This window comes from Scyliorhinus torazame, chromosome 11 (genome assembly GCF_047496885.1).
Source record: "Scyliorhinus torazame isolate Kashiwa2021f chromosome 11, sScyTor2.1, whole genome shotgun sequence".
Classification (NCBI taxonomy): Eukaryota; Metazoa; Chordata; class Chondrichthyes; order Carcharhiniformes; family Scyliorhinidae; genus Scyliorhinus; species Scyliorhinus torazame.
Window position 1 is genome coordinate 182,433,762 of NC_092717.1, and position 26,624 is coordinate 182,460,385.

Here is a 26,624-nt window from a genome sequence, read left to right on the forward strand (position 1 = left end):
CAGCTTGGTGTTTCTTCCTGGAGCTCTCAGCAAAACACACAGACACTCCCAGCTGCGTTCTCAAACTGAAACTCAAAAGCAGAAGTGAGCTCAGCTCCCCCACCCTCTGACATCACTTCAGTAATATGATCAGCTCCATTTCTTAAAAGTACATTGCTTAAACATCCATTTCTTAAATGTACTCTCATATGACAACCTCCATTTTCACTGGTTGTCCATCCAGTGAAGGACTGGGCCAGTAACGATTTGTTACTCGCAATAACCAGTACGTTCAATGAGAGTTCATCATCTGACGGTGACTCTGGTCGTTTTTCACACCTTTTTTGTATCACGTGGATACTTTCCCCACTGTTCAGTTTCCATTTGATACACTTGGGACTGGATTCTCCCAAAATGGGACTATGCCCCCACTCGGGCGTAAAAACGCTGGAGTTTTACTCCAGAGATTCGTTGTAAAAAGTACAGCTAACTCAATGCCCTGCAGGGTGCTAGCAGGGACCTGGAGTAATTCACGCAGCTTTAGCTGCGGATGCGGGCACCTGTACTTCCGGTTTTGAGTCCGCACATGCGCACGGCGGCGGCCTCCAGTGGCCACGCTGAGCTCCATGGCGGACTCTGACTGGATTGGATTTGTTTATTGTCACGGGTACCGAGGTACAGTGAAACATATTTTTCTGCGAGCAGCTCAACAGATCATTAAGTACATGAGAAGAAAAGGGAATAAAAGAAAATACATAATAGGGCAACACAACATCTACAATGTAACTACATAAGCACCGGCCTCGGGTGAAGCATACAGGGTGTAGTGTTAATGAAATCAGTCCATAAGAGGGTCATTTAGGAGTCTGGTGACAGTGGGGAAGAAGCTGTTTTTGAGTCTGTTCGTGCGTGTTCTCAGACTCCTGTATCTCCTGCCTGATGGAAGAAGTTGGAAGAGTGAGTAAGCCGGGTGGGAGGGATCTTTGATTATACTGCCCGCTTTCCCCAGGCAGCGGGAGGTGTAGATGGAGTCAATGGATGGGAGGCAGGTTCGTGTGATGGACTGGGCGGTGTTCACGACTCTCTGAAGTTTCTTGCGGTCCTGGGCCGAGCAGTTGCCATACCAGGCTGTGATGCAGCCTGATAGGATGCTTTCTATGGTGCATCTGTAAATGTTGGTAAGAGTCAATGTGGACAATGAGTCAATGTGAATTTCCTTAGTTTCCTGAGGAAGTATAGGCGCTGTTGTGCTTTCTTGGTGGTAGCGTCGACGTGGGTGGACCAGGACAGATTTTTGGAGATGTGCACCCCTAGGAATTTGAAACTGCTAACCAACTCCACCTCGGCCCCGTTGATGCTGACAGGGGTGTGGACAGTACTTTGCTTCCTGAAGTCAATTACCAGCTCTTTAGTTTTGCTGGCATTGAGGGAGAGATTGTTGTCGCTACACCACTCCACTAGGCTATCTCCCGCCTGTATTCGGAGACTGCGGAGACAGTCAGAAAAATTAGACACTTCCCCTCTGATAAGCTGTGCGCCCGAGCACCTAACCGCGCACAAGGACTCCCCGGCTGCCTATAAGGCCCCACCCCTGGTGTACGAACACCCCCGCCACCTGCCCCGCAGCCACCACACCAGCATCCCGACCGGCAATACCAGGTTAGTTCCACGTCGTCAGGAACTCGTCCGGTCAGGTGCGGAGGATCGCTGGGTGGGCCTCTCTCAATGGGCCCCCAGCCGCGGGGCGTACTACACGAACACGCCGATTCTCGGGTCCCGGAGAATTGCTGGACCGGCGCCGGGCCCGATTTTGCCGTGAAAATGGACTCTCCGCCCCCTCCACCCCCCCCCCCCCCCCCCACCCCCGCCGAATGCAATTTCGCCAAGGGGCTGCGGAGAATCCCGCCCTTGGTTCTTGTTTTTTAGTAATGGTGGGCGGCACAGTGGTTAGCGCTGTTGCTTCGCAGCGCCAGGGTTCCAGGTTCGATTCCCGCTTGGGTCACTGTCTGTGCGGAGACTGCACGTTCTCCCCGTATCTGTGTGGGTTTCCTCCGGGGTCTCCAGTTTTCTCCCACAAGTCCCGAAAGACATGCTGTTAGGTGATATAGACATTCTGAATTCTCCTTCCATGTACCCGAACAGGTGCCGGATTGTGTCGACTAGGGGCATTTCACAGCAACTTCATTGCAGTGTTAATGTAAGCCTACTTGAGACAATAAAGATTATTATTACATTAATTCTTGTTTTGTACTTGTTGCTTCTTTCTCCAACAAGCACGTTCGATGTTCTCTTTTTTTAATCACAATTCCTGCATTTTGTATCTTTTCACCAGTAGCCTGCTGCTGCGTACCCAGGTTTTGCACATCGGCAGCAATTTCAAACCTGTACCTGTGTTCGGGTCTCAGCTGACAATTTATGGATTTTAGTGCTCAAACGTAATTGTGTGGCTTCCTTGTCTGCTAATTCCACAGAGATCGCGACTACTAAAGCCTTCTTTAGGTTTAAGTTGTTTTCTTTAAACAGCCTCTTTTAGATAACTTCACTTCTTAACCCACACACTAGTCTGTCTCTAAGAGTGTCATTAAAGAAACAGGAGGGTGCCGAACGAAGACCATGGAGCGTACCTGCCGATTGGACCCTGGCAACAGGGAGGACGCCAGGGCCAGAGGCCCCCACAAAGCTGGGCACCGACGGGGCCAGGGGTATGGAGATGGGGGAGGAGAGGGGGAAATGCAGGTCAGGACCATGTAGCTGGTTGGATCTGGTTGGGCACAGTGGTAAGCACCATGCCTACATGTCGGCCTTTCACCCATGTAGGCAATGGATATTGGAATTCAACCAGCAATGGTGGCCTTCCTGTTAGTTGCCGCAGCCCTGGGAATGCATTGCGGCTGTATTAGCCCCTATCACTATCTTATGTACTGCAGCTTTGTCTAGTGTCTATCTTTCTGGCGTTACAGGCCCTAACATCACATCTAGGTGGATTCCCAGGTGGGGTGCTGTCCTGTTCTGCCTGCTGCTCATGTGATGCACCAGGGACAGGAAGGGGTATTCCAGGTATTCCATCACCTCCCCTGTGGGAGTCATCGGCACGGGCCCCAACACGTCCTCTTCCCTCATGGTGCCGATGGCCCCTGGCTACTCCATGGGACATGGATGTGAGTGTAGCTGCGTTCTCCAACAATTCTGATATCTGATTTATGTCCTCATTTGTGAAGACAGAACCAGAGTATGCTTTTAGTTGCTCAGCCATTTATTTGTCCCCTGTTATAAATTCCCCTGTTTCTGACTGTAAAGGACCTACATTTGTCTTCACCAATCTTTTTCTCGTCACTTACCTATAGAAACATTTACAGTCAGTTTTATGTTCCCTGCAAGCTTACTCTCGTACTCTATTCTCCCCTTCTTAATCAATCCCTTGGTCGTTCATTGCTGAATTCTAACCTGAAATACAAACCCTCCAACAGAGCAGCACTCCCTCAGTGCAGGTCTGTAGTGTTAGCCTGGACTATATGCTCTGCAGTAGGACTTAAATCCACAACCTTCTGAGTCAGAGATGAGAGTACTATTACTGAACCACAGTCAACACCAAGTGCTTGCTGCGAAATGAAGATATATGCTGTAAAAAAAATGACAGTAGGCACAAGCTCGGTAAAATAGCCTCAGAATTCTTCAATAGCTAAATTCCTTCAGTCCCCTGTGCCCTATTCCCACCCGATGCCAAACGGTGTTAACTGCAGCTGCATTTGACCTAGATAAAGCAATGTTGTATCTGTGGGTTTAAACCAGATCTAATGGGCATGGACAGCTATTTGTGAAAAGTGTCATGAACGATTCCTGTTATATTTTCATAACTGTCCAATTAATCCTTTCAAAAACCTTAAAATTAACAAAACATAATTACATTATTGTTTACAATTTTTTTTCATTAATATCAGGCTCACATTCTAAATATCAAACAGCTGCAGTTGTTGCTAGGTTACATAAGGCATCTCTACTTGGAACGAGGAAGGTATTTTCGCAGCAAGTACACGGGGTGGCAGGGGATGAAACGTCCCCTCTCCATCTCTTCTTCTCCAGTTCCTCCCCCTCCAGTTTTCTCCCATCCAGTGTTAATTGTTTATCAATTGGTGTTAATGTAGTGGCGGGTATTAATGGAGGATTCACCTGCTCATAGTCACAGGAGCAAGCTGGAAGGGGTTGTGCAATATGTAATGTGTGTCTCTGTAAATAAAGTGAGCACATAAAGACGAGGCTCATCTGTTCATTTTTTCACTGCCTGGCTCTCTGCATTCTAACATGGCCGCGTAGGATGTACTTACTTACATCTGAAGATAAAGTACCTTTCTTTTCTTTGGATCTAAAACTAAAATTCTAGTGGTCATTGTGGAACATGGCAGAAATCCATTTTAAATCATTGGCGTATGATTATCTTCCAATATTTTCACAGTTTCAGCCAAATGACCAATCAAAGAGGGTCACCCCAAATCATAAGGCCATAAGACCAAGCAGAATTAGGCCACTTGGCCCATCGAGTCTGCTCCACCATTCAATCATGGCTGTTATTTTCTCATCCCCATTCTACTGCCTTCTCCCCATAACCCCTGAACCCCTTATTAATCAAGAACCTATCTATCTCTGTCTTAAAGACACTCAGTGAATTGGCCTCCACAGCCTTCTACGGCAAAGAGTTCCACAGATTCACCACCCTCTGGCTGAAGAAATTCCTCCTCATCTCCGTTTTAAAGGATCGTCCCTTTAGTCTGAGATGGGGTCCTCTGGTTCCAGATTTTCCTACAAGTGGAAACATCCTCTCCACATCCACTCTATCCAGGCCTCGCAGTATCTTGTAAGTTTCAATAAGATCCCCTCTCATCCTTCTAAACTTCAACGAGTACAGACCCAGAGTCCTCAAACGTTTCTCATACGACAAGTTCTTCATTCCAGGGATCATTCTTGTGAACCTCCTCTGGACCCTTTCCAAGGCCAACACATCATCCCCTTCCCACAGCACCTTCCCCGGCCATCGTAGAAGGTGTAACACTTGCCCCTTTATTTCCCCTCTCCTCACTGTCCAAGGCCCCAAACATTCCTATCAGGGATCAAACCCGGGTCCTCGACGCCATTTGTGACTTTTGTTTGGGTGCACTATTTCGCCTTGAAATGAAAATTGCTTATTGTCACAAGTAGGCTTCAAATGAAGTTACTGTGAAAAGCCCCTAGTTGCCACATTCCGGCGCCTGTTCGGGGAGGCTGTTACGGGAATTGAACCGTGCTGCTAGCCTGCCTTGGTCAGCTTTCAAAGCCAGCGATTTAGCCCTGTGCTAAACAGCCCCTTGTCAATGACCTCTGCAGCCTTTTGCGAGATTGATTATGCCATTATCTTCCAAGATGGGAGATGCTGGCGTTGGAGAAGGGTGGGCACAGTTAGAAGTCTTACAACAGCAGGTTAAAGTCCAACAAGGTTGCGCGTAGCTCCTTCATCAGATGATGTTACCGAGGTAGCAATAGGTGGTCGTAATGATGGTGCAAATGTGTGTTTGAACCTCAGACGGTTGTGTGGTAATACCAGGTATTGCAGTACCTGAGAGGTGGATGACCATTGGCTAGACCTAGAAGTCTACCATTGGCTAATGTACATAGCTCCACCCTGAGAAGCGGGGTATAAGAACCAATGCCGTCCCAGCAGCCTTCACTTTCTGTATCGAAGCTGCTGGGTACAGTTCCAGCTGATTAAAGCCTATTAGTTATGACTCACCTTGTCTCGAGAGTAATTGATTGTGCATCAATTTAATCAGCTATTACTTCTGAAAGGATGGATCTCCACATCAAGCCGCGCTGCTATCTTCAAGCACTGGCTGGCGTGTTTTAAGAGCTTCGTCGACACGGCCACCGACACCCCCACAGAAAGGCAGAAAATGCACCTTCTACACTCCCGGGTCAGCCCTGCAATCTACCCTCTGATCGAGGAGGCAGAGAATTATGCTGCAGCTATCGAGCTGCTAGAAGGACACTATACCCGACCTGTGAACCAGGTCTACGCCCGTCACCTGCTGGCAACTAGAAGGCAAAGCCCTGAAGAAACACTGGAAGACTTCTATCGGGCACTGCTAGTGCTGGGCCGGAACTGTGGATGCCCGCCAGTTTCGGGGAACGAGCACACGGAACCTTTGATTAGGGATGCTTTCGTGGCAGGTATGACTTCTCCCGATATCCGCTGAAGGCTCCTAGAAATGGACACACTGGGACTTACTGAGGCACGGACCCTGGCGGGGTCTATGGACGTTGCGTATAAAAACGCGCAGGCTTTTGCCCCCGGACGCGCGGAGCCCCCTGGGCTGCGTGGCACCCCGTAACGGCAGCCCCCCCAGACCTACCCCCTAACCCCGCAAACCTGCGCGACGAGACGGCCCACTATCGCTACCGGCCAACGCTGCTTTTTCTGCGGGCAGGCCAATCATCCCCGCCCGCGCTGCCCGGCCCGCACCGCAACCTGCAAAGGGTGCGGCGCGCCGTGGCCGCAGTCTCCAGCGACTATCGGCAGCCTTTAGTTCAGGTCCCGGCCGTCCAAAGCCCACCGCCGCCCTCCTATCCCCTGGCCGCGTGCGAACCACGGGCGCGGCTATTTTGCCCCCCCGGCCACCACGCTGGATGGGTGGGCGGCGCCATTTTGTCCCTCGCCGCCGCCATCTTCGGCATCCCCGGACTCCATGTGCGACCCGTGGCTGACGCCATCTTGGATGGGGCCTCAAGCCCCCAGCACAGCCGACTCCACGCTGCCTGACCAGAACTTCCCCTTGCTGCAGCTGGCCTCCGTTACCCTGGACCAGGGTCAGCCCCGGACGCTAGAGAAAGCCACGGGTTTGCCCGCCTGGTTGAGGGTGGCCGCCAGAGCTACGTCGGACGCGTCGCTCTCCCCTGCCTCAGCTTCCTTAGCTATTATGCACAATGGGTCCCTAATTACGCAGACAAGGCTCGACCCCTGATCCAGTCCACAAACTTCCCCCTGTCGACGGAGGCCCACCAGGCCTTCTGCCGCATCAAAGCGGACATCGCAAAAGTCACGATGCGTGCCATCGACGAGTCCCTCCCCTTCCAGGTCGAGAGCGACGCGTCCGACGTAGCTCTGGCCACCACCCTCAACCAGGCGGGCAGTCCCGTGGCTTTCTTCTCCCGTACCCTCCATGCTTCCGAAATTCGCCATTCCAACAAAGAACAAAGAACAAAGAAATGTACAGCACAGGAACAGGCCCTTCGGCCCTCCAAGCCCGTGCCGACCATGCTGCCCGACTAAACTACAATCTTCTACACTTCCTGGGTCCGTATCCTTCTATTCCCATCCTATTCATGTATTTGTCAAGATGCCCCTTAAATGTCCCTATCGTCCCTGCTTCCACCACCTCCTCCGGTAGCGAGTTCCAGGCACCCACTACCCTCTGCGTAAAAAACTTGCCTCGTACATCTACTCTAAACCTTGCCCCTCTCACCTTTCCTCGGTCGAAAAGGAGGCCCAGGCCATAGTAGAAGCTGTGCGACACTGGAGGCATTACCCGGCCGGCAGGAGATACCCTCTCCTCACGGACCAACGGTCGGTGGCCTTCATGTTTGATAATGCGCAGCGGGGCAAGGTTAAAAACGACAAGATCGTACAGTGGAGGATAGAACTCTCACCTACAATTACGAGATCTTGTACCGTCCCGGGAAGCTGAACGAGCCTCCTGATGCCCTGTCCCGCGGCACTTGTGCCACCGCACAAGTGGACCGCCTCCGAGCCCTCCACGAGGACCTCTGCCACCTGGGGGTCACTCATTTCTTTCATTTCATTAAGACCCGCAACCTGCCCTACTCCATCGAGGAGGTCAGGACAGTCACCAGGGACTGCCGAATCTGCACGGAGTGCAAACCGCACTTCTACCGGCCAGAGAGAGCGCATCTGATAAAGGCTTCCCGTCCCTTTGAACGCCTCAGCATGGATTTCAAGGGCCCCCTCCCCTCCACCGACCGCAACATGTACTTCCTGAACGTGATTGACGAATACTCCCGGTTCCCATTCGCCATCCCCTGCCCGGACATGACCACAACCACCGTCATCAAGGCCCTCCAGGGTATTTTTACACTGTTCGATTTCCCCGCATACATTCACAGTGATAGGGGGTCCTCCTTTATAAGCGACGAACTGCGTCAATTCCTGCTCAGCAAAGGCATCGCCTCCAGCAGGACGACCAGTTACAACCCCCGGGGAAACGGGCAGGTAGAAAGGGAGAACGGAACGGACTGGAAGACCGTCCTGCTGGCCCTTCGGTCCAGAAATCTCCCAGTCTCCCACTGGCAAGAAGTCCTCCCAGTGGCCCTTCACTCCATCCAGTCGCTGCTCTGTACTACCACAAACCAGACCTCACGAACGTCTCCTTGTTTTCCCCAGGAAGTCCTCCTCCGGGACCTCGCTCCCAACCTGGCTAGCGATACCCGGACCCGTCCTGCTGCGGAAACATGCGAGGGCGCACAAGTCGGACCCGTTGGTCGAGAGGGTCCACCTGCTGCATGCCAACCCCCAGTACGCCTATGTAACGATCCCCGCCGGCCGCCAAGACACGCTCTCCCTTCGGGACCTGGCGTTCGCCGGAGCCCCATGCGCACCCGCACCATTGCCCCCCCCCCCCCTCCCCGCAGCACCTGACCGGAGGGTCAGTACTGCCGCCGCCCCTACCCAGCACCAAACAGGCACCAATGCCCCCTACAGGCGCCCCTCCCCCCTGCCCACCTTTCGCCCCAACAGCGCCGCCTAGGGGTGACGAAGCTGCCTGGGAGGAAGACACCATGTTCCCGGAGCCACAACCACCGGGGCCCCCACCAGGATCATCGCCGAAGCCCAGACGCTCCAGAAGGACGACCAGGCCACCCGATCGTCTGATTGCTGCACCATAAAACAAAACAAAAACACTTTTTCTGTTACCCTCGACATCACGGTACCTCCATACCTGGTCCTACCATGCAAAAGGTGACAGTAACGCTGGCCATCACCCCGCTGGGTTCTTTTTTAACAGGGGGTGAATGTGGTAATACCAGGTATTGCAGTACCTGAGAGGTGGATGACCATTGGCTAGACCTAGGTGTATACCATTGGCTAACATACATAGCTCCGCCCTGAGAGGTGGGGTATAAGAACCAATGTCGCCCCAGCAGCCTTCACTTTCTGTATCGAAGCTGCTGGGTACAGTTCTAGCTGATTAAAGCCGATTAGCTATGACTCACCTTGTCTCGAGAGTAATTGATTGTGCATCAGGTAGCTAGGGAGAGGCCTGGAGTTGGTTCAAACACCCATTTGCACCATCACCACGACCACTTATTGTCAACTCTGTAGCGCCACCCAGCTCTACGCCTGTCCTAGCTCACCAGCTGCTGAACTTTCATCCTTGCCTTTGTACTTCTAGATAGGAAACACATTGTGAATGTGCAACCTCCCATATTCTACTCTCCATAATCCTGAGGTCATACAAAACTGTACTGCCCATATTCTAATTCACACCAAGTTCTCTCACTTACTAGCTGATTTACACTGATTCCAGTTAAGCAACACTTTCATCCTTTGTTTCAAATACCTCCCAAGGCTTCATCCCTTCCTATTCTGTAATCTCCTCTAATCATCTAACGCTCTGAGGTATCCAAGGTCCTCCAATTTTGGGCCTCTTTAGTTTCATCACTCTACCGTTGGTGGTTTTGCCATCAGCTGTCAAGAATCTAATCTCTGGAATCCCCCCCCAGAAATTGCCTGTCCCGCCGGCGTAAATCAAAGCTGGTATTTACCGGCGGGATCAGGCGGCGTGGGCGGGCTCCCGGGTCCTGGGGGGGGGGCGCGGGGCGATCTGACCCCGGGGGGTGCCCCCACGGTGGCCTGGCCCGCGATCGGGGCCCACCGATCCGCGGGCGGGCCTGTGCCGCGGAGGCACTCTTTCCCTTCCGCCTCCGCAACGGTCTCCACCATGGCGGAGGCGGAAGAGACTCTCCCCACTGCGCATGCACGGGAAACTGTCGGCGGCCGCTGACGCTCCCGCGCATGCGCCGCATTTCCGCGCCAGCTGGCGGGGCACCAAACGCCATTTCCGCCAGCTGGCGGGGCGGAAATCCCTCCGGCGTCGGCCTAGCCCCTCAATGTTAGGGCTCGGCCCCCAAAGATGCGGAGCATTCCGCACCTTTGGGCCGGCGCGATGCCCGTCTGATTGGCGCCGTTTTTGGCGCCAGTCGGCGGACATCGCGCCGTTGGGGGAGAATTTCGCCCCAGATGTTAGGTGAATTGGACAATCTGAATTCTCCCTCCGTGTACCCGAACAGGCGCCGGAGTGTGGCGACTAGGGGCTTTTCACAGTAACTTCATTGCAGTGTTAATGTAAGCTTACTTGTGACACTAATAAAGATTATTATATATTATTATTATAGAATACTCAGTCTCAAATGACAGTTATGTGGCTGGTGCAGTTAACATGCCAGTCAATGTGGATGGTGAGATATTCAGTGATGGTAATGCACTGAATCTCATGGGAGTCTCACTGGATCATAAACAAAAAGCAAGATGGTGCCAGAGCTTAGCGGCTCTCTGTGAGCTCTCTCACACGGACCCTCTTCCTACATCTCTTATAACCGCACTAACTTTTTAAAACTTAATTCTTTTCTTTTCAACAAATAATTTTAATGAGGTATTTTTTGGCTTTACAAACAACAATAGTATAAAAAGGAACAAAGTACAAAGAACAATAAACACAGTGCAAACACCGACACCCGTCCCTCCAAGACCCGCCTATTTAACCCCCTATTCTACGCTACCCTAGCACCACCCCCGCTGACGATTAATTCTCTGCGAAGAAGTCGATGAATGGTTGCCACCTCCGGGCGAACCCTAATAGTGACCCTCTCAAGGCGAACTTAATCTTCTCCAGGCCGAGAAAGCTCATCATATCGGTTCACCAGGCCTCCGACTTCGGGGCCTTTGAGTCCCTCCATGCTAATAATATCTGTCTCCGATTTCCGGTGATGGCAGGCGGGAGGCAGCCGCACATTGGAGTGCTCCCGTTCGGGATCGTCATTTTCGGGGTTTAACGCCCGGTCCCAGGAGCAACGGAGGCGGCAAAAGCAGGAAGAAGGCACAGTGAAGGGCAATGTCGAAAATAAGTAAAAAAACGGCCGTGAAAAAAGCGGCTGATAGTCCGTCGGGGAGTGGAAAGGTCACCATGGGGACGGCAAGAAAAGTGGAGGCTGTGGCACCAGGGGAGGCCGCATTTCCCATGGCTGAAGTAATGACTAAGGTGATGGCCGTGGAACTCGAAAGGCAGTTCACTAAACACATGGAGGCAATGAGGAAGGAGATGGGGGCGGTATTGAAAGTGCTGGTGGAGGAGGCGATTACCCCAGTGAGGACGGCGGTGGCGAGCGCAGTGGCGGAGGTGCGGGAGCAAGGTGAGGCGCTGAAGGAAGTGGAAGAGACATTATTGCAGCACAGTGATCAACTTACCTCGATGGGGAAGGAGATGCGGAGAGTGATAGAGATCAACAAGGGTCTGCGAGGAAAAATGGACGACTTGGAAAACAGATCCAGGCGATAGAATCTGAGGATTGTGGGTCTGCCCGAAGGGGTGGAAAGCCCGAGGCCGACTGAGTATTTTGCCACGATGTTGGCGAAGCTATTGAGGGAGGGGGATGATCCCTCCCGATATGAACTGGATTGGGCTCATCGGGCTCACTTGTACCAAAGGAGAGTGAGCCGCCAAGGGTAGTGACTCTGTGTTTTCGTAGGTACAGTGTGAAGGAGAAGGTTCTGTGCTGGGCAAAGCAGAAGCGGGTGGTGCAGTGGGCTGGAGCTGGTATACGCATATACCAGGACTTTACGATGGAGCTGGCGAGGAGGCAGGCTTCATTCAGCCGGGTGAAGAAGGCACTGTACATCAGCAAGGTGCAGTGCGGCATAGTATATCCAGCTAAGTTGAGGGTGACCTACAAATCCAAGGACTTTTATTGTGGGACGGTAGAAGCAGCGGAGGAGTTTGCAAAGGCAGAGGACTGTGGCTGAATTGAGAAATGGTCATGTGCCGATGTAGCCTCATGTAACTGTATTTTTTCACTACGTGCTGGTGTATGTGTGATGCACTATCAATTACGACGAGACGAGAGTAGAGAGTAATCGAGGCTTTCTTAAGCAGAGATGTATTTCCTCCTGCAGCCGAAATGGCTGCAGCACGGTGAGCACACATATTTATACTCTGCCTACTGGGCGGAGCCAGCAGGCAGGGATCTACCCCCGTACCTGTAGTACAGTAGCCTTACCGTATTCCCTCTCATATACGTATTATACAAACAGTGGTGACTACCACATTCACCCCCTGTTAAAAAAGAGTCCAGCGGGGTGGGTGGAGAACTATTTACATGGTATGTGAGCATTTTCAAAAACTATTTACATGGTATGTGAGCATTTTTAAAGTGTACAGTTTGGTGAAAGTTCACAAATTTAGCCGGTCGGGTGCCTTGATCCTCCGTTGTGAGCGCCACAGTCCCGGTGGTGATGGAGGCGCCGGCTTGGTCGGCTGTGACTCCGGGAGTGTGTAGTCCTCATCCTCATCCCCGGGTGGAACCAATGGGAGGACGGATTGTCCTGGAGCGGGGCCTGCGCTGGGGGGAGGGTGGGTGGCGGTGGGGCAAGTGGAGGGGGGTGTAGGGAACCAGCTGTTGCCTGGTCCCTGAGGGAGACTGTGTCTTGGCGGTCGTTGGGGTACGCCACGTAGGCATACTGTGGGTTCGCATGTAGCAGTTGTACCCTTTCGACCAACGGGTCCGCCTTGTGGAGCCGCACGTGCTTGCGGAGGAGGACGGGTCCTGGGGCTGCCAGCCACGTTGGGAGCGAAACCCCGGAGGTGGACTTCCTAGGGAAGGCAAGGAGACGTTCATGGGGGGTTTCATTAGTCGCAGTGCAAAGTAGTGATCGGATGGAGTGGAGGGCGTCGGGGAGGACTTCCTGCCAGCGGGAGACCGGGAGATTTTTAGACCGTAGGGCCAGCAGGACGGCTTTCCAGACCGTCCCGTTCTCCCTCTCCACCTGCCCATTTCCCCGGGGGTTGTAGCTGGTCGTCCTGCTCGAGGCAATGCCCTTGCTGAGCAGGAACTGAAGCAGCTCATCACTCATAAAGGAGGATCCCTGGTCGCTGTGGACATAAGCGGGGAAACCGAACAGAGTGAAGATGCTGTTGAGGGCTTTGATGACTGTGGCAGACATCACATTGGGGCATGGGATGGCGAAGGGGAATCTGGAGTATTCATCGACCACGTTTTTCAGTCGGAGGAGGGGAGGGGCCCTTTGAAGTCCATGCTGAGGCGTTCAAAGGGAGCTCGATCTGGCCGGTAGAAGTGCAGTTTGCACTCCGTGCAGACCTGGCAGTCTTTGGTGACCGTCCTGACTTCCGCAATGGAGTAGGGCAGATTGTGGGCCTTTATGAAGTGAAAGAACCGGGTGACCCCTGGGTGACAGAGGCCATCGTGTAGGGCCCGGAGTCGGTCTACTTGTGCGCTGGCACATGCACCTTTGGGATAGGGCATCGGGGGGCTCATTGAGCTTACCGGGGCGATACAAAATCTCATAATTATAGGTGGAGAGCTCGATCCTCCACCTCAAGATTTTATCATTTTTGATCTTGCCGCGCTGTGTGTTATTGAACATGAAGGTAACCGACCGTCAGTGAGGAGAGTGAATCTCCTGCCGGCCAGGTAATGCCTCCAATGCCGCACAGCTTCAATGATGGCTTGGGCCTCTTTTTCGACAGAGGAGTGACGAATTTCGGAGGCATGGAGAGTGCGGGAAAAGAATGCCACGGGTCTGCCTGCCTGGTTGAGGGTGGCGTCCAGAGCGATGTCTGATGCATCGCTCTCGACTTGAAAGGGGAGGGTCTCATCGTCCGCATGCATCGCGGCCTTGGCGATGTCGGCCTTGATACGGTTGAAGGCCTGGTGGGCCTCAGCCATCAGGGGGAAAACTGTGGAGTGGATGAGTGGGCGGGCCTTGTCCACATAGTTTGGGACCCACTGGGCGTAATACAAGAAGAACCCCAGGCATTGTTTGAGGGCCTTGGGGCAGTGAGGGAGGGGGAGTTCCATGAGGGGGCGCATCCGATCGGGGTCGGGCCCTAGAACTCCATTTTGCACCACATAGCCAAGGATGGTGTGGTAGTATGTATTAGGGGTCATGTGGGACTGTGAAGCCGTGATGCTATTGGCTGACAGATCCCGGGTCCTGGTTGGCTGTTGACTCCTGGCTCCGCCCTGAAGGCGGAGTATAAGAACCCGAGCTTCTCCCCGCCGCTCCATTCTGTTGCTGGACTGCTGGGGACAAGTCTCGCTTAATAAAGCCTCATCGACTTCATCTCTACTCGTCTCTCTTGTAAGTCATTGTGCGCTACAGATGGCTAAGCGGTTGGTGCTGAACACGCACTTCTCCTTGTTGTACGTGAAGTTCATGAGTTTGGCGGTGTGGAGAACTTTGAAAAGGTTAGCGCCATGGTCCTGCTGGCCGTGGCCGCAGATGGTGACGTTATCGAGGTACGGGAAGGTGGCACGCAGTCCGTATCGGTCAACCATTCGGTCCATCTCACGTTGGAAGACCGAGACCCCATGAGTGACGCCGAAGGGAACCCCAAGAAAGTGGTAACGGCTACCACCTGCCTCGAATGCAGTGTATGGGTGGTCCGCCTTGCAGATGGGGAGCTGGTGGTAGGCAGATTTCAGGTACTGTGCAATCTGATTGACCATATCACATATGCATGGGAGGGGGTACGTGTCGAGCTGCGTGGACCGATTGATGGTCTGACTGTAGTCAATGACCATCCTGTGTTTCTCCCCTGTCTTTACAACTACCACTTGGGCTCTCCAGGGGCTGTTGCTGGCCTCAATGATGCCTTCCCGCAGTAGCCGCTGGACCCCGGACCTGATGAAGGTCCTGTCCTGGGCACTGTACCGTCTGCTCCTGGTGGTGACGGGCTTGCAATCCGTGGTGAGGTTTGCAAACAGGGAGGGTGGGTCGATCTTAAGGGTCGTGAGGCCGCATGCGGTGAGGGGTGGTAGGGGTCCGCCGACTTTTAGAGTTAGACTTTGGAGGTTGCACTGGAAGTCCAGGCCGAGTAACAGGGCAGAGCAGAGGTTGGGGAGGATGTAGAGCGGAAATTGCTGAACTCTACGCCCTGGACCGCGAGGGTGGCGATGCAGTACACCCAGACCTCCACGGAGTGGGATCCGGATCGAGGAAGATTCTTTGGGTAGAGGGGTGTACCGCGAGGGAACAGCGCCTTACCGTAGCGGGGTGGATGAAGCTCTCCGTGCTTCCGGCGTCGAGAAGGCAAGATGTCTTGTGGCCATCGACTTTCACCGTCGTTGTCGCGGTTGCGAGGTTGTGCGGCCGCGACTGGACAAGCGTGATGGAGGCGAGCTGTGGCTGGTGTTGGTAGGCCCCGGGCTGGTCGGCGGCGGTGGCAGGTGATGAGCGGACAGATGAGGTGCCTGACAAGCAGGGGTCCTGAGGCGGCGTCCAAAATGGCGCCGAAGATGGCGGCGCCAACGAGGTCGAGCGTACACCCTTCTAAGAGGCGCTGGCAGATGTACGCCGACCCTATGCCCATAACGAAAGCGTCCCTGATTAGGAGTTCAGTAAGTTCAACGGCCGAAACTGCCTGGCAATCGCAGTTCCTCGCCAGGGCGTGCAGGGCACGCCATAAATCATCCAATAACTCACCGGGGAGTTGTTGCCGCGTGGACAGGACGTGCCTGGCGTAGTGTTTGTTGATCGGCCGGATGTAGTTCTCTTTCAGAAGCGCCATGGCCTCAGTGTAGTTGGATGCATCCCGGATAAGGGGAAAAATATCGGAGCTCAACCGTGTGTACAGGATCTGGAGTTTCTGTGCTTCTGAGGGTTGTTCTGTCGCTAATCCGATGTAGGCTTCAAAGCAAGCTAGCCAGTGGTCGAAGGCCGACGTGGCGTTGTCTGCTTGACAGTGCAGCTGCAGGCGATCTGGCTTGATGCGTAGGCCCATTGCTGTAAAATCTCTGCTTAATAAATTGATGCACTATCAATTACGACGAGACTAGAGTAGAAAGTAATCGAGGCTTTATTAAGCAGAGATGTGTTGCCTCCTGCAGCTGCTGCCAAAATGGCTGCAGCTCGGTGAACACACACATTTATACTCCACCTACTGGGCGGAGCCAGCAGGCAGGGATCTACCCCCGTACCTGTAGCACAGGGGCCTAACCGTATTACCTCTCATACACATATTATACAAACAGTGGTGATTACCACAATGTGAAAAATGAGCCAACGTTGTATATATTTGAACAAGGGAAGAGATGGGACTTTCACTTGCAATGATGGTTCAGCAGCCCATATCTTGGGCCAGGATCTCTCAGTGCCTGTTTCCAAGGAACTCCAGAAATGACTCAGCAATTCTGCATTAAGCTGTCATCTAATGATCAAGTAAGAATCCTGCTTTTAGCTAAGTTTTTTTTCTGACATACTTACTTCTTAAAGGGCACACATAAATTGTATTTGGCATTCAGGCACCTGCCTGACAAAGACTTTGCTAAATTTACCCCTGGAAACATGTGCTGTACAGAGTTGGCAATCGAGGCAAACCGATCACGTCGACGTTCTTTCCTGATTGTTGTCCCTGCAACTTTATTTCGCCATCTTAATGGCAAAGATATGGCCGTGCTGTGATCCTTCATCTGCTACCCGGATTTGGACTGTGTCATAATGGGTATTGTTTCTAACTTTGTATCGCAAACTGCTGTATACTTCTCTCATTGGACTCAATATTTTATGAACACTTTACATTGTGGCTAAATGCAGTTTGTAAGATGGCAAATGTGGTGTGTAACTTAGGTCATTCTTTGTCACTGCAGTAGGCTGGGTTTCCCTCTCATAATCTGAAGGTGCTGTTGAATGGTGAGAAAAAGAAAAGCTGTTTTGCACCTTACTTTCTTCCATTCCCGTCACATTGCATCTCCGTTGCTGACAGCAATGGAAGCAACATGCTTGTGGCAGCTGTGCAAATCATTCGGACTGGCAGTGAATCAGCGCATGGACAAACTGAGGGCAAGTGTAAACTGTGTACACAAGGGATGGGCCCGAGCATTGGGCCAAATATAAAATCAAATTGGAGAATGTGGGCATCGATCCCACTACTTCTTACATGCAAAGCAAGCGCTCTCCCATTTGAGTTAATTCCCCAGACAGCCAGCAAAGTCATATTACTTGCTAGCCAGGACCTGCTGAGTGAGTATCTCCAAGGTGCTGAAGAATTGGCTCAGCTTTTCTGCATCGGGTATGCCTGCTGCTTTCAAATCTGTAATAGCTCGATTGAATCAACATGACCCAGCTTTACCCATCAGCACAATGGGACACCACAGTGGCCATGTCATAATCGGTAAAGAGGCCCAACTTAAAGACTCCAAAAAAGCGAGAACAAAAAATACCAGTCAGCACAAGTTTGAGGGAGCAGTCGACAACCCTGACTCAGTGATAGAAATCTTTCTTTTTTTTAATATAAATATTTTATTGAAAATTTTTGGTCAACCAACACAGTACATTGTGCATCCTTTACACAATATTATAACAACACAAATAACAATGACCTATTTTATAAACAAAAAATGAATAAATAATAAATAACAAAAATGAAAACTAACCCTAATTGGCAACTGCCTTATCACAAGGAACACTCTCCAAAAATATAATTTAACAGTCCAATATATAATTATCTGTCGCAACGACCTATACATATTATACAGTATATATTAACAACCCTGAGAGTCCTTCTGGTTCCTCCTCCCCCCCGCCTCCCCCCCCCCCCCCCCCCCCCCCCCCCGATCCTGGGCTGCTGCTGCTGCCTTCTTTTTTCCATTCCATCTATCTTTCTGCGAGGTATTCAACGAACGGTTGCCACCGCCTGGTGAACCCTTGAGCCGACCCCCTTAGAACGAACTTAATCCGCTCTAGCTTTATAAACCCTGCCATGTCATTTATCCAGGTCTCCACCCCCGGGGGCTTGGCTTCTTTCCACATTAACAATATCCTGCGCCGGGCTACTAGGGATGCAAAGGCCAAAACATCGGCCTCTCTCGCCTCCTGCACTCCCGGCTCTTGTGCAACCCCAAATATAGCCAACCCCCAGCTTGGTTCGACCCGGACCCCCACTACTTTTGAAAGCACCTTTGTCACTCCCATCCAAAACCCCTGTAGTGCCAGGCATGACCAAAACATAAGGGTATGATTCGCTGGGCTTCTCGAGCACCTCGCACACCTATCCTCCACCCCAAAAAATTTACTGAGCCGTGCTCCAGTCATATGCGCCCTGTGTAATACCTTAAATTGAATCAGGCTTAGCCTGGCACACGAGGACGACGAGTTTACCCTGCTTAGGGCATCTGCCCACAGCCCCTCCTCGATCTCCTCCCCCAGCTCTTCTTCCCATTTCCCTTTTAGTTCATCTACCATAGTCTCCCCTTCGTCCCTCATTTCCCTATATATATCTGACACCTTACCATCCCCCACCCATGTCTTTGAGATCACTCTGTCCTGCACCTCTTGTGTCGGGAGCTGCGGGAATTCCCTCACCTGTTGACTCGCAAAAGCCCTCAGTTGCATATACCTGAATGCATTCCCTTGGGGCAACCCATATTTCTCGGTCAGCGCTCCCAGACTCGCGAACTTCCCATCCACAAACAGATCTTTCAGTTGCGTTATTCCTGCTCTTTGCCACATTCCATATCCCCCATCCATTCCCCCCGGGGCAAACCTATGGTTGTTTCTTATCGGGGACCCCCCCAAGGCTCCAGTCTTTCCCCTATGCCGTCTCCACTGTCCCCAAATCTTCAGTGTAGCCACCACCACCGGGCTTGTGGTGTAGTTCCTCGGTGAGAACGGCAATGGGGCTGTCACCATAGCCTGTAGGCTAGTCCCCCTACAGGACGCCCTCTCTAATCTCTTCCATGCCGCTCCCTCCTCCTCTCCCATCCACTTACTCACCATTGAAATATTAGCGGCCCAATAATACTCACTTAGGCTCAGTAGTGACAGCCCCCCCCCCCCCATCCCTGCTACGCTGTAAGAATCCCTTCCTCACTCTCGGGGTCTTCCCGGCCCACACAAAACCCATGATGCTCTTTTCAATCCTTTTGAAAAAAGCCTTCGTGATCACCACCGGGAGGCATTGAAACACAAAGAGGAATCTCGGGAGGACCACCATCTTAACCGCCTGCACCCTCCCTGCCAGTGACAGGGATACCATATCCCATCTCTTAAAATCCTCCTCCATTTGTTCCACCAACCGCGTTAAATTTAACCTATGCAATGTGCCCCAATTCTTGGCTATCTGGATCCCCAGGTAACGAAAGTCCCGTTACCTTCCTCAACGGTAGGTCCTCTATTTCTCTACTCTGCTCCCCTGGATGCACCACAAACAACTCACTTTTCCCCATGTTCAATTTATACCCTGAAAAATCCCCAAACTCCCCAAGTATCCGCATTATTTCTGGCATCCCCTCCGCCGGGTCTGCCACGTATAGTAGCAAATCGTCCGCATACAAAGATACCCGGTGTTCTTCTCCTCCTCTAAGTACTCCCCTCCACTTCTTGGAACCCCTCAACGCTATCGCCAGGGGCTCAATCGCCAGTGCAAACAATAATGGGGACAGAGGGCATCCCTGCCTTGTCCCTCTATGGAGCCGGAAATATGCAGATCCCGTCCATTCGTGACCACGCTCGCCATCGGGGCCCTATACAACAGCTGCACCCATCTTTTTTTTTTAAATAATATTTTATTGAAAATTTTTGGTCAACCAACACAGTACATTGTGCATCCTTTACACAACATTGTAACAATACAGATAATAATGACCTTTTTAAATTTAAACAAAAACAACAACAAATAAATAAATATTAAATAACAAAAAATAAAAACTAGCCCTAATTGGCAACTGCCTTGTCTTAGGCCACCCCCCCCCCCCCACCCCCATCCCCCCCCCCCCCCCCCAAGTCCTGGGCCGCTGCTGCTGCCTTCTTTGTTCTCCCCTATCTATCTTTCCGCAAGATATTCGACGAACGGTTGCCACCGCCTGGTGAACCCTTGAGCCGACCCCCTTAGGACGAACTTAATCCGCTCTAACTTTATGAACCCCGCCATATCATTTATCCAGGTCTCCACCCCCGGGGGCTTGGCTTCTTTCCACATTAGCAATATTCTGCGCCGGGCTACTAGGGACGCAAAGGCCAAAACATCGGCCTCTTTCGCCTCCTGCACTCCCGGCTCTTGTGCAACCCCAAATATAGCCAACCCCCAGCTTGGTTCGACCCGGACTCCTACTACTTTCGAAAGCACCTTTGTCACCCCCATCCAAAACCCCTGTAGTGCCGGGCATGACCAAAACATATGGGTATGATTCGCTGGGCTTCTCGAGCACCTCGCACACCTATCCTCCACCCCAAAAAATTTACTGAGCCGTGTTCCAGTCATATGTGCCCTGTGTAATACCTTAAACTGAATCAGGCTTAGCCTGGCGCACGAGGACGACGAGTTTACCCTGTTTAGGGCATCTGCCCACATCCCCTCCTCAATCTCCTCCCCTAGCTCTTCTTCCCATTTCCCTTTTAGTTCGTCCATCATAGTCTTCCCTTCGTCTCTCATTTCCCTATATATATCCGACACCTTACCGTCCCCCACCCATTTCTTTGAGATGACTCTGTCCTGCACCTCTTGTGTCGGGAGCTGCGGGAATTCCCTCACCTGTTGCCTCGCAAAAGCCCTCAATTGCATGTACCTGAATGCATTCCCTTGGAGCAACCCATATTTCTCGGTCAGCGCTCCCAGACTCGCAAACTTCCCATCCACAAATAGATCTTTCAATTGCGTTATACCTGCTCTTTGCCACATTCCATATCCCCCATCCATTCCCCCCGGGGCAAACCTATGGTTGTTTCTTATCGGGGACCCCCCCAGTGCTCCGGTCTTTCCCCTATGTCGTCTCCACTGTCCCCAAATCTTCAGTGTAGCTACCACCACCGGACTCGTGGTATAGTTCCTTGGTGAGAACGGCAATGGGGCTGTCACCATAGCCTGCAGGCTGGTCCCCTTACAGGACGCCCTCTCTAATCTCTTCCACGCCGCTCCTTCCTCCTCTCCCATCCACTTACTCACCATTGAAATATTAGCGGGCCCATCCACTTACTCACCATTGAAATATTAGCGGTGCTGCACCCATCTAACATACCCCTCTCCAAAACCAAATCTCCTCAACACCTCCCACAAATAATCCCACTCCACTCTATCAAATGCTTTCTCGGCATCCATCGCCACTACTATCTCCGTTTCCCCCTCTGGTGGGGCCATCATCATTACCACTAACAGCCTCCGTATATTCGTGTTCAGCTGTCTCCCCTTCACAAACCCAGTTTGGTCCTCGTGGACCACCCCCGGGACACATTCCTCTATTCTCATTGCCATTACCTTGGCCAGGATCTTGGCATCTACATTTAGGAGGGAAATAGGTCTATAGGACCCGCATTGTAGCGGGTCCTTTTCCTTCTTTAAGAGAAGCGATATCGTTGCTTCAGACATAGTCGGGGGCAGTTGTCCCCTTTCCTTTGCCTCATTAAAGGTCCACGTCAATACCGGGGCGAGCAAGTCCACATATTTTCTATAGAATTCGACTGGGAATCCATCCGGTCCCGGGGCCTTTCCCGCCTGCATGCTCCTAATTCCTTTCACCACTTCTTCTACCTCGATCTGTGCTCCCAGTCCCACCCTTTCCTGCTCTTCCACCTTGGGAAATTCCAGCCGATCCAAGAAGCCCATCATTCTCTCCCTCCCATCCGGGGGTTGAGCTTCATATAATTTTTTATAAAATGTCTTGAACACTCCATTCACTCTCTCCACTCCCCGCTCCATCTCTCCTTCCTCATCCCTCACTCCCCCTATTTCCCTCGCTGCTCCCCTTTTCCTCAATTGGTGTGCCAGCAACCTGCTCGCCTTCTCCCCATATTCGCACTGTACACCCTGTGCCTTCCTCCATTGTGCCTCTGCAGTGCCCGTAGTCAGCAAGTCAAATTCTACATGTAGCCTTTGCCTTTCCCTGTACAGTCCCTCCTCCGGTGCTTCCGCATATTGTCTGTCCACCCTCAAAAGTTCTTGCAGCAACCGCTCCCGTTCCTTACTCTCCTGCTTCCCTTTATGTGCCCTTATTGATATCAGCTCCCCTCTAACCACCGCCTTCAACGCCTCCCAGACCACTCCCACCTGGACCTCCCCATTATCATTGAGTTCCAAGTACTTTTCAATGCACCCCCTCACCCTTAGACACACCCCCTCATCTGCCATTAGTCCCATGTCCATTCTCCAGGGTGGGCGCCCTCCTGTTTCCTCCCCTATCTCCAAGTCTACCCAGTGTGGAGCGTGATCCGAAATGGCTATAGCCGTATACTCCGTTCCCCTCACTTTCGGGATCAACGCCCTTCCCAGCACAAAAAAGTCTATTCGCGCGTAGACTTTATGGACATAGGAGAAAAACGAGAACTCCTTACTCCTAGGTCTGCTAAATCTCCACGGGTCTACACCTCCCATCTGCTCCATAAAATCTTTAAGTATCTTGGCTGCTGCCGGCCTCCTTCCAGTCCTGGACTTCGACCTATCCAGCCCTGGTTCCAACACCGTATTAAAATCTCCCCCCATTATCAGCTTTCCCATCTCTAGGTCCGGAATGCGTCCTAGCATCCGCCTCATAAAATTGGCATCATCCCAGTTCGGGGCATATACGTTTACCAAAACCACCGTCTCCCCCTGTAGTTTGCCACTCACCATCACGTATCTGCCCCCGTTATCCGCCACTATAGTCTTTGCCTCGAACATTACCCGCTTCCCCACTAATATAGCCACCCCCCTGTTTTTCGCATCTAGCCCCGAATGGAACACCTGCCCCACCCATCCTTTGCGTAGCCTAACCTGGTCTATCAGTTTCAGGTGCGTTTCCTGTAACATAACCACATCTGCCTTAAGTTTCTTAAGGTGTGCGAGTACCCGTGCCCTCTTTATCGGCCCGTTCAGCCCTCTCACGTTCCACGTGATCAGCCGGGTTGGGGGGCTTCCTACCCCCCCCCTTGTCGATTAGCCATCACCTTTTTCCAGCTCCTCACCCGGTTCCCACGCAGCTGTATCTCCCCCAGGCGGTGCCCCCCCGCCCATCCCCTCCCATCCCAGCTCCCCCCTCTCCCCAGCAGCAGCAACCCAGTAATTCCCCCCTCCCACCCCCACCGCTAGATCCCCCGCTAGCGTAATTACTCCCCCCATGTTGCTCCCAGAAGTCAGCAAACTCTGGCCGACCTCGGCTTCCCCCCGTGACCTCGGCTCGCACCGTGTGATGCCCCCTCCTTCCTGCTTCTCTATTCCCGCCATGATTATCATAGCGCGGGAACCAAGCCCGCGCTTCTCCCTTGGCCCCGCCCCCAATGGCCAACGCCCCATCTCCTCCACCTCCCCTCCTCCCCCCATCACCACCTGTGGAAGAGAGAAAAGTTACCACATCGCAGGATTAGTACATAAAACTCCTCTTTCCCCCCTTTTTAACCCCCCTCTTTGACCCCACATTCGCCCCACCACTTTGTTCAAGCGTTCTTTTTAATAACCCGCTCATTCCAGTTTTTCTTCCACAATAAAAGTTCACGCTTCATCCGCCGTCTCAAAGTAGTGGTGCCTTCCTCGATATGTGACCCACAGTCTTGCCGGTTGCAGCATTCCAAATTTTATCTTCTTTTTATGAAGCACCGCCTTGGCCCGATTAAAGCTCGCCCTCCTTCTCGCCACCTCCGCACTCCAGTCTTGATAAACGCGGATCACCGCGTTCTCCCATTTACTGCTCCGAGTTTTCTTTGCCCATCTAAGGACCATTTCTCTATCCTTAAAACGGAGGAATCTCACCACTATGGCTCTGGGAATTTCTCCTGCTCTCGGCCCTCGCGCCATCACTCGGTATGCTCCCTCCACCTCCAACGGACCCGCCGGGGCCTCCGCTCCCATTAACGAGTGCAGCATCGTGCTCACATATGCCCCGACGTCCGCTCCCTCCACACCTTCAGGAAGACCAAGAATCCTCAGGTTGTTCCTCCTTGCGTTGTTCTCCAGTGCCTCCGACCTTTCCACACATCGTTTCTGATGTACCTCATGCGTCTCCGTCTTCACCACCAGGCCCGGTATGTCGTCCTCATTCTCGGCTGCCTTTGCCTTCACGACCCGAAGCTCCCGCTCCTGGGTCTTTTGTTCCTCCTTTAGCCCTTCGATCGCCTGTAGTATCGGGGCCAACAGCTCTTTCTTCATTTCCTTTTTGAGCTCTTCCACACAGCATTTCAAGAACTCTTGTTGTTCAGGGCCCCATGTTAAACTGCCACCTTCCGACGCCATCTTGGTTTTTGCTTGCCTTCCTTGCCGCTGTTCTAAAGGATCCACTGCAATCCGGCCACTTTCTCCTCCTTTTTTCATCCGTATCCAGGGGGGATTCCCTTCTGGTTTACTGCACAGTGTTTTTAGCCGTCAAAATTGCCGTTGGGGCTCCTATCAAGAGCCCAAAAGTCCGTTTCATCGGGAGCTGCCGAAACGTGCGACTCAGCTGGTAATCGCTGCACCCGGAAGTCGATAGAAATCTTTCTTTGCGTGCAGGTGAGTGTTCAAATTTCCATGCGCTGCAGCTCAGAGGAACCCCTGCTGGCCTCTGGATGCAACTGCAGAAGCAACAAAGCTGTGTTGAGGTTCATTTCTGACATGAAATAAAAGATAGTTCTACCGCCTTAGAAGGAACATGGTAAGCCACAATCAATTTAGGAATACTGTTTTAGGAAAGCTTTCCGTACGCACACCTACTTTGAAAAGACCCCAAGAGGCCAACAGCGAACCCAAGCAGACTACCAATGAACCGGAACAGCAGACCGAGAGATCTGCGGTGCAACAACCGAAGAGGAAAGAGTCGAATTGGACCCCTCCGGAAGGCCGCTGCCTTAGACTCGACATGTATGCTCAAGCCGTCAGGAGTCGCTTCAATGCCAGATTCATCAGTCGCATTCACAAGACAGCCCCGAACATCACCCAAGCACAACGCAATGCCATCCGCGCTCTCAAGACCAACCGCAGCATCGTCATCAAACCAGCAGACAAAGGGGGGGCCACTGTCGTACTGAACAGAACGGACTACTGCAAAGAAGTATACCAACAACTGAACAACCAAGAACACTACAGACAGTTACCCGCAGATCCGACCAAGGAACACATCCGTCAACTTAACAGACTGATCAAGACCTTGGATCCAGATCTTCAGAGCACCCTACGTGCTCTCATCCCACGTACTCCCCGCATTGGAGATCTCTACTGCCTCCCGAAAATACATAAGGCCAACACACCAGGCTGCCCTATCGTTTCAGGCAATGGGACGCTGTGTGAGAACCTCTCTGGCTACATCGAGGGCATCTTGAAACCCATCGTACAAGGTACGCCCAGCTTCTGTCGCGACACGACGGACTTCCTACAGAAACTCAGCACCCATGGACCAGTTGAACCAGGAACATTCCTCGTCACAATGGACGTCTCGGCACTCTACACTAGCATCCCCCATGACGACGGCATTGCTGCAACAGCCTCAGTACTCAACACCGACAACTGCCAATCTCCAGACGCAATTCTGCAACTCATCCGCTTCATTCTGGATCACAACGTCTTCACCTTCGACAACAAGTTCTTCATCCAGACGCACGGAACAGCCATGGGGACCAAATTCGCACCCCAATATGCCAACATCTTCATGCACAAGTTTGAACAGGATCTACTCACCGCACAGGACCTTCAACCGACGTTATACACCAGATACATCGATGACATTTTTTTCCTTTGGACCCACGGCGAAGAATCACTGAAACGACTACACAATGACATTAATAAGTTCCATCCAACCATCAGATTCACCATGGACTACTCTCCAAAATCAGTTGCATTCTTGGACACACTCGTCTCCATCAAGGACGGTCACCTCAGCACTTTGCTTTACCGCAAACCTACGGATAACCTCATGATGCTCCACTTCTCCAGCTTCCACCCTAAACACATTAAAGAAGCCATCCCCTATGGACAAGCGCTCCGTATACACAGGATCTGCTCAGACGAGGAGGAGCGTAACAGACATCTACAGACGTTGAAGGATGCCCTCGTACGAACGGGATATGGCACTCGACTCATCGATCGACAGTTCCAACGCGCCACAGCGAAAAACCGGACCGACCTCCTCAGAAGACAAACATGGGACACAACCGACAGAATACCCTTCGTCGTCCAGTACTTCCCCGGAGCGGAGAAACTACGTCATCTTCTTCACAGCCTTCAACACGTCATTGATGACGATGAACATCTTGCCAAGGTCATCCCCACACCCCCACTACTTGCCTTCAAACAACCGCGCAACCTCAAACGAACCATTGTTTGCAGCAAACTACCCAGTCTTCAGAACAGTGACCACGACACCACACAACCCTGTCATGGCAATCTCTGCAAGACGTGCCAGATCATCGACATGGATACCACTATTACACGTGAGAACACCAC